This window comes from Rissa tridactyla, chromosome 3, assembly GCF_028500815.1.
Source record: "Rissa tridactyla isolate bRisTri1 chromosome 3, bRisTri1.patW.cur.20221130, whole genome shotgun sequence".
Lineage (NCBI taxonomy): Eukaryota > Metazoa > Chordata > Aves > Charadriiformes > Laridae > Rissa > Rissa tridactyla.
The window spans coordinates 19,331,938-19,344,350 of NC_071468.1; the positions used below are offsets into that span (position 1 = coordinate 19,331,938).

General features: G+C 41.3%; 1 protein-coding gene across 8 annotated transcripts in view; it reads left to right on the top strand.

Annotated features, from left to right (window-relative positions):
• EHBP1 (EH domain binding protein 1) overlaps positions 1–12,413 on the top strand; it is a 231,021-nt gene that overhangs the window by 21,006 nt on the left and 197,602 nt on the right. The window lies entirely within an intron of this gene.

Genomic DNA, 12,413 nt, shown 5'->3' on the forward strand with positions numbered 1-12,413 from the left:
AGTCTCTTCTGTGGCTGCAGATGTTACTTTACAACTACCCCACGCTAAGATCCATCAGCTAACTAAAGCAGCCATCAGGCTAAAACACAATCAGGCATTTCAGTATAGGATGGAGAGGGTACGGGTTCTGTCTATTTTAAGTTGATATAAAATACCGATCATGACAGCACAGGAAGAAGGGAGAGGGCAGCATGGTAGCCAACATAGTGACTGGGTTTAGTCTCCAGTTACAAACTTGGTGTGTGACTTGGGTAGCAAAAGGCTTCAATTTAAGACTTGGAAACAGCTGATACTGGCGGTATCTATATGTCTTCGTTGGGAATGTAAGCAAGGATAGGCCGGTGTTCATTTTTAACAGTTTATACCTCAAAAAATTCAGAGGATGCAAATGCCCTTTTGTACATTGAGGAGTGTCCTCCTCTTGAATGTTAGTAACCAGCTGTAAGCTTTTCAAAGGAGCGTAGATACAGCTTGGTGTACTGAAAAAAAATGTTAAGGACTGCTACTCTTAGTGTCTTCTGTAGGGATGCAGAAACAAAGGGCTGACCTGGCTCTGAGGGCTCTGTTTATAGGAGTGTCTGACTTGAGTGAAAGCTAGATCAGGTTATAGCAGAAAAATATATATAAGATTATTTTTAAACAAACAAACAAAAAAACCAAACCACACAAAAACCCCAAAGAAACTGTGTCTGGCTGAAAGATGTAATTTCTTTGTGCATTTTCAGCATCAGCATGAATTCACCTATATTGTAGGTTCTGTTTGTTTGCTTTTCTTAAATCAAAAGTCATGCTTTAAAACAGTCATTTTAAATATGCCATTAGTTTCCACCTTAGCTGATCTTGAAATAATTAGGTACAATCTAGTTCAGATTGCTGTTGGGCGTCTTACAAACAGCAGTTATCTAGTTATCTAAACAAAATCCGTTTAGGTCCTTAGTTGTTGCTGGTTTTAAGGTTTTTTTGACCTTGAAATAAAAATGTTGCATCAATTGTATCTGCAAATTAGGAATTTTGGTATTTTCAAAATACTTTCTAATTTTTAAAAGCTGTAAGGTCATTTTTTTACATTTCAAAATAGAAATAGAGATCTTTCAGCTAGGAAACTTTTTGGCTTTTTTGTTTTGTTTACCATATCCAGCCCCTAGTGTTGGCAGGAGGTTTTGCTTGGTCTCTTGAGCATCCATGAGTTAACATGCCTTTTTTTCTTAGCCAGTACTTGCTGCTGGGTATGAGCCAGGGGTGTGACTTTGGGGGCATTAATTAAAAGGCTCGGACAGTTTAACTTCCTAAAAATGATACACATTTTTGGACTTTGGATGTACAATTCTAGGAAAATAACTGGAGATATATAAATAGAAATAAATGGTGTCGCTTTTGAGATTGACTTTTGTAATCAGAAGTGTTAACTTCTGTTTCAGGAGGCAGCTTGGAAGCGATGTAACCACTTAATTAAACAGATTGAGCAGGAAGAGGAGGAGATGTTCTAAATTAGCAGCCTTTGGAACAGTTATTTAGGTATAAATACTGATCAAATAATGTCACTTCTTATGGCGATACCTCCATCTTACAGCAGCTCTTGAAAGGCCACCAAAATGAAATGGGGCGACTCATGGGAAAGGATAGTGGCAGTTTCTAATGGCCTACGCCAGTTCCTTTGAAACCATATGCAAAAATTTTGTAACTCTGGTAATTAATATTTTATTTCTTAACATCTAAGACAATCATAGCTTTAATTTTGAGAACTATCCATGTATAGCTTACTGCTGCAAAATTTATCATGTTGACTTATTCTGGTTTTTTACATTTTGAAGGTCTCATTAAGCTTGGAGAGGACGAGGTCTACAGGGGCTTTGGGGCTTTTTGTTTTGCTTAGCGTGCAAGTGTATGACTTTGGCTGGGACACAAGTTTAAATGCAAGGTTTCCCTGTTTCTCTGTGGTGTTTTGACGCTGTGGCTGCTTCAGAGATTTCCAGTAGCTGGTGCATTATTGCAGTTGGCAAAATCTTCTAGTTTCGTGCCTCTGAAGGGTGGCAGAGAGGTGTGTTACTTCCATCCGTGCCCCAGCTATTGAGGAGACGTGTTCCTCCCAGTAACCGGGTCCTTCGCTGAAAACAGGCGATTGATGATCCTGTGGTTGGTCATACAGCCAAGGGGATGCCACAATCAGAGCTGAGAAAGCAGTTCAAGATCTCATCTTTCAATCCCTTTCTTCCCTGAAAGTGAGTTCATGCTTCTTGATACCATATCCGTTATGGCTGTGACGGAGAACACCTGACAGTATTTGCAAAGCCTGGTCTCCTGGGTAGAGATCGGGGAAAGGAGCTAGCACATCATGTCACGTTTTCTCTTTGTGATACTAATTTGCAAAAGCAAAAGGAGGCTGCTGACAGATGAGGAACCTTTAATTGGAGAGCTCATTGTGCATGGGCCAGCAGTGCCCATGTCTCAGGACAAATGTGGATTAATTTAGGGCTTGGTAAAGTTATCGCTTAGAAAACTGAGTATGAGTTTGTATCATACTAGCCCATCCAGGCTGCTCCCTGTATGGACACAGCATACCAGAGACCCGCCCCTTAGTTTACTACATACTTGTGTCATGGTACAGTCTTCTTTGGAGAGCAAATCAAGAGTTTGCGCTGTCTTTATAGCTTCAAGTATATATTCAAACTTTTCAGACTTAAAGTACTGAAGAGGCAGACTACTGTGTGTGTCAGCACTCATTTGCTCTTTGTAGGTTTCAGTCTTTTTAATTAAAAACACTACTTACTGTATAAGCATCTTGGTCCCACAATCCAGGCACCTAAGGTAGGTGATATGAACTTTCTCTTTAGACAAACCCTCCAGGCTGGTATAATTCTGCACTTGCTGCCCACTCAGAAACCTTTAGTATCTTCGCAACTTCTGTACATCTTCAAAGGGTAGAAGTTGCTTTGTGTAATCCAAAACATGGCCTTATGAAACAAAAACAAACAAGAAAACCCTGGTGCTGTGGGTTTGGAAGGGAGCTTTGAAAGACGTGCGGTGCCAGATTCTCCTACTGCTGCCCACACTGAACTGTAATTCCTGCAGGATGAGTCCATGGATTGCAAGGAGAGGAGGGAGGAGGCGGATGGAGGCATTAATGCACTGTCGCTTCTGCGATTGGCTTTGTCCAAGTCCTAACGTGGACGTTGGAATCCCTGTGGGGCAGCGTGTCGCAGCCTGCGGCTCATGAATCGTCATTCTTCTATCAGTGTGTGAAAAAGAAACTTGCCCAGGCAGTAAGAACAATGAAGATCATCCTCTTCTTTAATTGCTGTGCAGAATCTCTTTTGAATCTCTTTTAGGCAAATTAGAGGAAGAAGATTCTATCGTGAATAGATCCGTTTTCTTGCACTGTAGTTTTGGTGGAAGATGCACACTTTTCTTCTGTTCTGCAAGAATTGCAGAAAAATGATTTTTTTTTTCCTCTACTGTTTCCAGATTGCAAAACAGAAGGACCTTCTGTTCGAATGCTATTCGGAAAAAAAAAAAAAAAAAAAGGCAAAATGGAAAAAATGGAATAGGATCTGTTTTGTAATGTGGTTTGATTAAAATTGACAATGGTGTGCTGACAAGCCTCTTGCATATTTTTAGCAGAGAAATATATTGTTTAATGTGGGCATTTGTTTTTGATGGGTTGAAGCTCAGTTTCAGGCAGCATTTGTCAGTCCAAGAGGGTTTTCTTAGTTATGCTTTTTGCACTTTTTATTTTGAGAATACCTCTAACATTTACACTTGTAATGCTTCAAAATAAGAAGGGATAGCACACAATAGTTTAAGATATCCTCAGTAATGCGCATACATTGTTGTAGGGAGGTATGGTCTATAGATAGAGGTATAGGTAGGTCATGGATGACTAAAATCAAGGGGAGGGTTGATGCTGCTCAGTGTCTGCTTAAACTTTTCTGAAGGCTGTATAATCAGTGAGGATAGCAGCTGGAATTTGAATTCAAAATTTCTGGTTTACTTGTTCCATTTTGCTAAAACTATGTTTCCCTGGTTCTTGTTGTCAATCTATTTTATTGTTTTACACCACAGAGAACAAGGCAATTGATGAAGAGAAGGACAGGTAACGCTGGTCACTTCATCTGCTGAAGGAAGTGCAGGCAGTGGAGGCTGGGTGTGTGGAGGTCTGTGTTCAGCACTTGTGTTTCACAGCAAATAGATCATAGAATCACAGAGTGGTTTGAGTTGGAAGGGACCTTAAAGATCACCCAGTTCCACCCCCCTGCCATGGGCAGGGACACCTCCCACCAGACCAGGCTGCTCACAGCCCCATCCAGCCTGGCCTTGAATGCCTCCAGGGATGGGGCAGCCACAGCTTCCCTGGGCAACCTGGGCCAGTGTCTCACCACCCCCACAGTAGACAATTTCTTCCTAATATCTAATCTAAATCTCCCCTCTTTCAGTTTAAAACCGTTCCCCCTCATCCTATCACTCCACTCCCTGATCAAGAGTCCCTCCCCATCTTTCCTGTAGGTCCCCTTTAGGGACTGGAAGGGTCTCTAAGGTCTCCCTGGAGCCTTCTCTTCTCCAGTCTGAAGAACCCCAACTCTCTCAGCCTGTCTTCACAGCAGAGGTGTTCCAGCCCTCTGATCATCTTCGTGGCTTACTCTGAACCCTCTCTGACAGGTCCATGTCTGTTTTGTGCTGAGGGCTCTAAAGCTGGACATAGTACTCCATGTGAGGTCTCCCCAGGGCGGGGCAGAGGGGCGGAATCCCCTCCCTCGCCCTGCTAGCCACCCTTCTTTTGATGCAGCCCAGGAAGTGGTTGGCTTTCTGGGCTGCGAGATGGTCTAGCACTTCACCTTGTTAAGCCAGCTTTCAAATCCACTGTTACGTACGAGGTGAAAATGAGTTTGATTTCTGACTAGTTTGTGTTTATTGATTTGGCAGTTGTCAGGCGCCAGCTCTGCAGGGGAGAGGATCGGAGCAGCGAGCTGACCACGAGTCGGGACAGGGCGGACTGTGCAAGCAGGTTTGCAGGGTGCCTGCTCTTACCATGCGCCGCTCAGGAGGAGCGACCTACCAACTCTAAACTGGAAGCTTTTCTTTAAAAACACTGATTTGTTATTGTTGAAATGTGGAAGACTAAATATTCTGAAAAAAAGAACACCTCCCTGGTGTGGTAGGATGTGTTGTGTAAGTGTGTGGACTAAGCATTGCTCGAGTAAATGTCTGTCTAGGGAGTGTCTATGATTATAGAAGAGTGAGATAAGAGATCCACTTCCTTCTTTTAGTGCAGTGCTCTTAACCTCTCCATTGGATCAGGCAAAGAAAGCTTCTGCATGGAGGGCAACTAGATGTGACAAGTATTATATTTTGTATTCTGCAATATAAAAGTCTGTTGCAAAAAGCTTTAAGAAAAGATTTTGCTACATAGTCCTGTCATTTGTTTTGCTCAAGGTTCTTTGCTGCAGTAACTCCTTGAAAAATGAAGCTGAATCCGTCCTTATTGCTTGATCTGAATAATGAATGAACTTGGGCTTTTTTTAATCCAGCTCATTCTGCAAACTTTGATTGTGTTTGGTTTAAGAAAACCAAGTCATCAGTGGTACATACTACACATTCCATGGTCAGCCTCGCAAATAGATACTGTGCAGATTCGGTAGGTCTGACGGCACTTGTAAAATAGTCATAGTGTCTTGCTTTGTCCCTTTTTTGTTTAAACCAAGCAAAGCCAGACTAGAGCTTCTTTTGATAAGTAAAGCATAATCTTGAGATGTAAGCCTTGTAGAAGCCAGTCTGCTTAGCTGCAGATTTATTAAAAAGGCCTAAAATTCAGTTCAGAAGGAAAATCCCGGTTATTTGACAGCTTGTGTAGTCTTGAAAAAATATGTAGAGACCTCTGGTGGGAGGAAGTGAAGGAGGAATTTTCTGTGTTAAATGTAGAAAGGCGCAGAAGTGGAAGGATCTCAGCTATGGTGTCCTTTTGCTGTGCTTGTTTGAATGATTTCTCTTTTGAAATTTCCCAGCCTTGCTAAGACTACTGGATGGTTGCAGTCAGGGAAGAGCAAGCTTTGTTTTATTTTAGGCGCTTGCTGCATATTCTGGCGTGAGTTAGGTTGTGAGACTGCTGTTTTGATTCAGATACAGCCTGATGTGGTACCGCTGTGAGATGGTTCAGAAGTCTCTTCCCAGGCCTTACGCGGGAGTTTGCAGTGGAGAAGTGGGAGCAGACAGGCTTAATTTGCTGGTGGATGCATCTTGGCATCTTGTACAACTACATTGAGCGATGTCTAGGTACAGAGTGTTTTGAATACCTTTAACTTCCACCACAGGAGAGAAGGGGAGGTGAGAAGGAAAACCCAAACCCCTTCCTGAAATGCAAAGCTTCATCTTGTAATGTGTTCCATCTTGTAACATACTTTGTCTTATAATTAGCTCAGATGGGTTTTATCTGCGTGGCATTTGTATTTTTCTTAATGTTTCTAGCTTTTGCAATCAGTGCTGTACCTTCGCTCAGTGAGAGGGCTCATTTGGCAAATGCATCAAGGCATGACGTCATTCTTACCAGCATCTCTAGGCCTGTTTAAAGCCATCGGTGGTGATTCGACTGCACTTCCTGGAGTTGTAGGCAGCTGTGGAATTTCATTGATCGTGACCAACAGGAAATTCTGAAGGGAAAAAAAAACTTTGTACAAGGCTTGCGAAAGGCTGTTGCTTGATTAGTTCCTTGGCTAATGGTAATACATGGCGTAGTGTAGGTCCCAGTGCAGAAGACTGCGCCGCAAAGAGAGCTTTTCAAAGTAATTATCTGTAAAATGATAAAAGTAATGTTCATCTCAAATTAATGGTGGTGTAGAACCAATCGCATTTATTTTTTAAGAGATCATTAGAGAGTGTTGATAGCATTCCAGCAGTCATGTAGAAAGCTGTGTGCTGGTGGGGAGGGAGGCTTGGTTCCTAATGAAAACCTTGCCTGTCATGCTGGTATGCACAATGCAGAAGGGACAAAAGGTTATTTTAAAAAAAAATCTTATCAGAAGTACTTTGACATTAGTCCTCAAGTAATTATTTTTATCCTTCAATAAGTGCATGTGCATGCTATTGTGCTAACACTGCTGCTTCTCTTGTTAATTATACTCTTTTAGGCTTGCTTCACAAGAGTAATCTAGCAGCCTGAAATAATTAATGCAGTTCAAATCAAATGCAGTAAGAATAAAACAAACTCGACCAAAAAAAAAGAAGGGCAAAAATAAAAAGAAGGCAAACCCTAACACATAGGCAATTAGATGCCAAAACAAACATGCAGGCTCTAGTGTGTCTGTGTACATACAAAAAAGGTACCTTCTGTATTACAGGCATTTAAAGATTACTGAATGTAATTAAATTGAACGATACCTTATTACAAACAAATACCGTTACCTCTTTTCTCTCCTTTCACCAAAGGGTTGTTAGTAATTGGTCTTGCCATTGGCTTCAGTGGCCATAATTAAAGTTAAGCACATTTGCAGTTCTTTCCAACAACAGATTCTAAACATAAGGCTTTTGTAGTTCTCTGTTATCCAGCAGTACATTTGGTGGAGAAATAGGTCCTGGTTAATGTTATCTGTTTCTACTAAAAGGCTTACAAAAAAGAGCTAACAGGAAACTGATACCTTTTATGTCTTCTCCCAAATGATATTTGGAGAGTTCTGTAATCAAAATATTGTGCCAAATATTTCCTGGAATGATCAAACCCCAGAAGACCTTGAATCTTGCATAACCTCCTTTTCAATCAGTGAAATTTATGGCATATAAGGTGATGAGCAGATGACATAGCTTTTTCCAGTCGGTGGAATGTTTTTATTACTTTATTTAATAATTGTGGATATGGCGAAGTCTGGTTGCAGTATTTTGTCTTGTGTTTTTTAAAATCAGTTGTTTCAATGGGCGAACTGAAGGTACCAGAATCATGGCTTCCATCTGACAGAAAAAGCAGGCATGGTTTTGAATTATAGATGTTTTATTAATCTGTATTTTAAATCTCATTTTAGTTACTTAGTATACAGGGCAGCAATGAAACTCTTTTTCTGAGCCACAAAATTTGAAATCATAATCTTCCCTGCTGAGTAAGTTTCACTCGTAAATAATAAAATAAGTTTGCCTTTCTTCAGGATTAGTTTCTTGTGAACCAGTCAAAAATGAGTAAATAGCAAATAGAAGTTTATGGTAGGCTTTATAAAACATGATCTTTTGGCTCCAAGCTGGGTCCTTCAGTACCCGCGGCTGGGTCCCTGCCTTTCTTGGCAGCAGCATCTGATGCCCCGCTGCTGCTGGCTTCCTTCGGCTCCCCCTCCCTGGGGGCTGCCCCTGCTTTGGCAGTGCTGCGTACTGGTGCCGGGTGAAACACAAAGCACCACCAAGTAGCCCAGTACAGTATTGAAAACTCCCACTGAAGGGTTGGTGGTGTTGAATTGTATAGACTGAAGCAATTACTTAGCGTGGAGATGCTTCTGTTTGGCTAAAACAAAGTTCTTTCCACCACCCCAACCCCATTGTCTTAAGGAATAACATACCACTAACCCTACCTTAAACATACTGGCTTTGCTGGAGCTGAATAAGTGACCGTCTAAAAGAATGAGAAATGTTGTTCATGCAGTACAGGAAATTAAATTTTTTTTTTTTTTTTATAGCTGACCATTAGCATTTGTTCAGCTTTGAGTTTGGGATGATCCCCAAGTTTACAAAGTAAACTTATGAAGGATGCTAAAACTGATCTTCAGCCTAATTCTTCAGTAGGGATTTTATTTGCTTTTATTGTTGGTTAATGAGCAGCCTAGGTTTATGATGTTGAAGGAGGGGAGAAGTCTGAAGTAGGAAATACTACCTAAATGCTTTAAATGAGCAAATTGCATTATGTGGGTTTCGCCATTTCCTAGCACTGAGACATCGTTAATAACCTTGAATGCAAATTTGCCGATTAAAATATGAGCTGGGCTTTTTCTTCGAGAAGAAGTATATTGGCATAAAAGAGCAATGAACAGATTGTAGAAGAGAAAGTTGCTCTTGGCCTCGTTTGTAAAACAGTTCTATGGAGGTATTTTTAAATTGTTGGATTTGTGACTTTCTTGAAGAAAACCCCTTAGAAAAACTGCTGTTCTTTTTGTTTTGTTTCATTTAAGCATGTGGTATACTTAGTGGGGAAACTTATCCTTTGGGATGTTTTTTTCTCTTCCTTTCTCTCCCCATTCTGTTTTGCTAAATTTTCTGTCTCTATATTGTGATGACCTTCCTCGTTTTCTTTTGGCAAAGTACCTCTGAATGTGGATTTCTCTCATATTGAAGCTGAAGGAGCAAAGTATACTTGGTACTTAACAAAATAAATATACTGGTGGAAGAGCCTACGGGAGCAAGTGCTGGTCATGCCCTTCTAACAGCGTGGCTTGGTCTTCTCAGTCTGAATTGAGACTCTAGTTGGCTTTTTCATGTTAGTGTATTTCTTTATATTCCTGGCAGAGGGAGTTCTTCAAAATTGGGAAATAAATCCAGGCTTGGTGATAACTCTGTGTGTATGTGATACAGACGCAGCTCCTGCTGGAGAACTGCATTGAAGCATCAGCTGTATCTGACAGGCATTGTAAAGCCAAGCAAGCAATGGCACGGTTTAAAATTAAATGAAAGAAAGGGAATTAAATGTAAGGTCAATTACCAACCTGGGACAGGCGCATACCAGTATCACAGGAGATGACTGTCATGTTTTACTGCTCTGCTCTGATTTGTTTTTTCTGTCCAGACTTGGAAGGATTTCTGCATTGAGACAGACAAGGGCTGCTACTTAATTTTTCAGAATAACTGTGTTGTGTCTATGTATAGCCTCTTTTTTTACTCTTTTCATTTTTCGAGGCATTTGGCATAGCCATGGGTCTCTTCTAGAGTAGCCCATAATGAAAAAGTGTCTGTGTTACAGGAAGGCAGGTGTGGGTTCATTCCTGCTTTGAATCAACTCACTTTGGTACTGATGCTCCTGCTTCCTTGCTTTGCTTTGCTGTCTTGCTTCTCGTGGCCTTTTTGTCTGCATGCGTGTGTAGCAGTTCTTGGCCATATCCATTGGGGCTGGCCTCCTGGTTTAGATGTTGGTACCACATGGAGCCTGCTGTGCTGCTTCACTTTTCCAGCCTGGGGAGATGATCCAGTGCTGTTGTAAGAAAAATCACTCACGATGCCAAGGTGGAAGGGACCTTCTTAGGTACTAGAAGGGGCTATAAGGTCTCCCCAGAGCCTTCTCTTCTCCAGATATGTAAGATATGTAAGACAAGATGAGAACAGGTCTGGAGGGGCAAAGGGACAACACTGTTACCTGACCTGGAGCTGCAGGAAAGGAAGGGACTTGGGTACGATCCTTCTTAGCTTCCCTCACGGAATCTCTGGAGACCTGAGTGCTCTTCTAATGAAAACTTTAGGAAATTTACTCTTGATATCCATGTCTTGGAACTCAATGTTTTCATGCTCTACTAAGTATACCCTGAAGAATGTCTTTTTGTCTCTCACATGTTTCTGATAGCTGGTGTTCCTGTACACCTGAGCAGGCCAAGGCCACTGCCGCTAAAGTGGCTGGCAGCCCTGGCAAGAAGAAACAGGGAACAGACATGCTGCTGAGCACTGTGTACCTTTAGGCGAGAGGGAGAAGAGATGGAGAGCTGGTGGCAGCATGTGGTTGTGCTGTTCCCCTTAACGTCTGCAGGCCTTGTCCTGCCTTTTCCTACTGAAGCTCCAATTTGTGTGACTCCTAGGATAGAGTCCTGCTCTCGGAGGGAGGTTTGTCTGCAGTGTAGCCACTGGTACTGCAGAAATGCATTTTCTTTTAACTTTTTTCTTCTTCCTTTTTCCTTCCCTCCCCCACCTTCCCCTGCTTTTGACGTTTTTTTTTGTTCTCAGAGGCAAGCTCAGGATTGAATGAGTCCAAGTTAAATTAAATTTGGTTCACAAGCTAGTTTCTGAAATGAGAATAAGTCAGCTTTATTCAAAGTGAAATTTTGCAATTTATGCAAAGTGAAATAACTCCAGAAAAAAAAATTGTTTATTGTAGGCATGGGTTTGGGTTGCTTTGCTTCAAGGAAATTGCTTGGGGGTGTTTTTCTTTCTGGTGGCACCAACACAGCTCCCATCAAAATGACTGAGGATGTATGCCGACAGATGAGAGCCGAACACACGCACACCACCAAGTGAGCAAAGTGCTTCCAAAGTACCACAGATGACCTCATCACCAAGCAAGATTGTTGCAGGAGAGCCAACCTACGATTTAGGTCACCTAAACAAGCCATAAGAGTGAATTTGCACAGTTTAAAATGATTATTTCACTTTCCATTTATCCCAACCTGGAAATTAAGGGATCTATTAAAGGAGTAAGGTGCAATATAGAATAGCAAGTAAAAGCCAATGTCCTCATTTCCTTCACAGGATCTGCCTCTAACTCTGTTTTTCAGAAGAACTTTAGTTGGTGGTGTTTAAATATAAATCAAAGGTGATGTATTAGTTTTATTGTAGCCTGCGGAAATGATGAACAGCTCCATGGGAAGGTATATAATACAGTGGCCAATACTTTGGTGCTTAAAACGAGCTCTCAGACTGTTAAACCAGTTGGGTTTTCATTTAAAAAGTTTGTTATGAAGTAGATACAGTCTCCCTGTGATGAAATACTAGGTTAGCAGTGTGAACACTGCTTTTTTTATTCGGAATACTTGTGAAGAATTTTTTGGGGGTACATCTTTTAATGAATGAGTTGAGTGTGTTGTATCTTGACTTTTTCTCTGTAACATCCATTTTTTCCTCATATTTCTTATTAATAGGAAACAGGTTTTGCTGCTAGCCCTACAAATGCAGGGATTCTTACACCAGTGTGTCAAAACTCCAAGAAGCAATTTTTTATTCCAGGCAGAGTCACAGCTTTAGTGCTTTTAAGTAGAGATGTGAACTCCACTGAAGATGGTTTGTGGGTGGATTTGCAGTCAGGCTTGCTGATGGGAGTTGGGTTATCAGCTAGGAAACAAAGCCAGAACGGAGGGTCGGGAGTCTCCGGAAAGAGGGGTCATGGGCCTGGAAGCGGGACCAGAAATGTGGTCATACGATGGGAAGTGTATCGTGGGCCAAAAAAATGAAAAGCCTGGAAGTTAGGTCAATATCAAAAATAACTCAGAGACAATTGTAAAACTAGTAAGGTAGAAGTAAGAGGGCTGTAACTATTAACCAAGAAATAAATCTTAAGAAATTTAAAGAGAACATAATTTGTACTAGAAGTGTCTTTTGTTGAGGGTTTCCATCTGCATTCATTAGAAATACCAAATAAACAATTGCTTAGAGAGCTGTACTGAATTTTGGCATGCTTGTCCTTCTGAGAGAAAATTGAGGAAGCGCTGATTTATCTGTTTGTGGTCATGCAAGGAGATTTTGAGGAGTAATACAGGACTTGA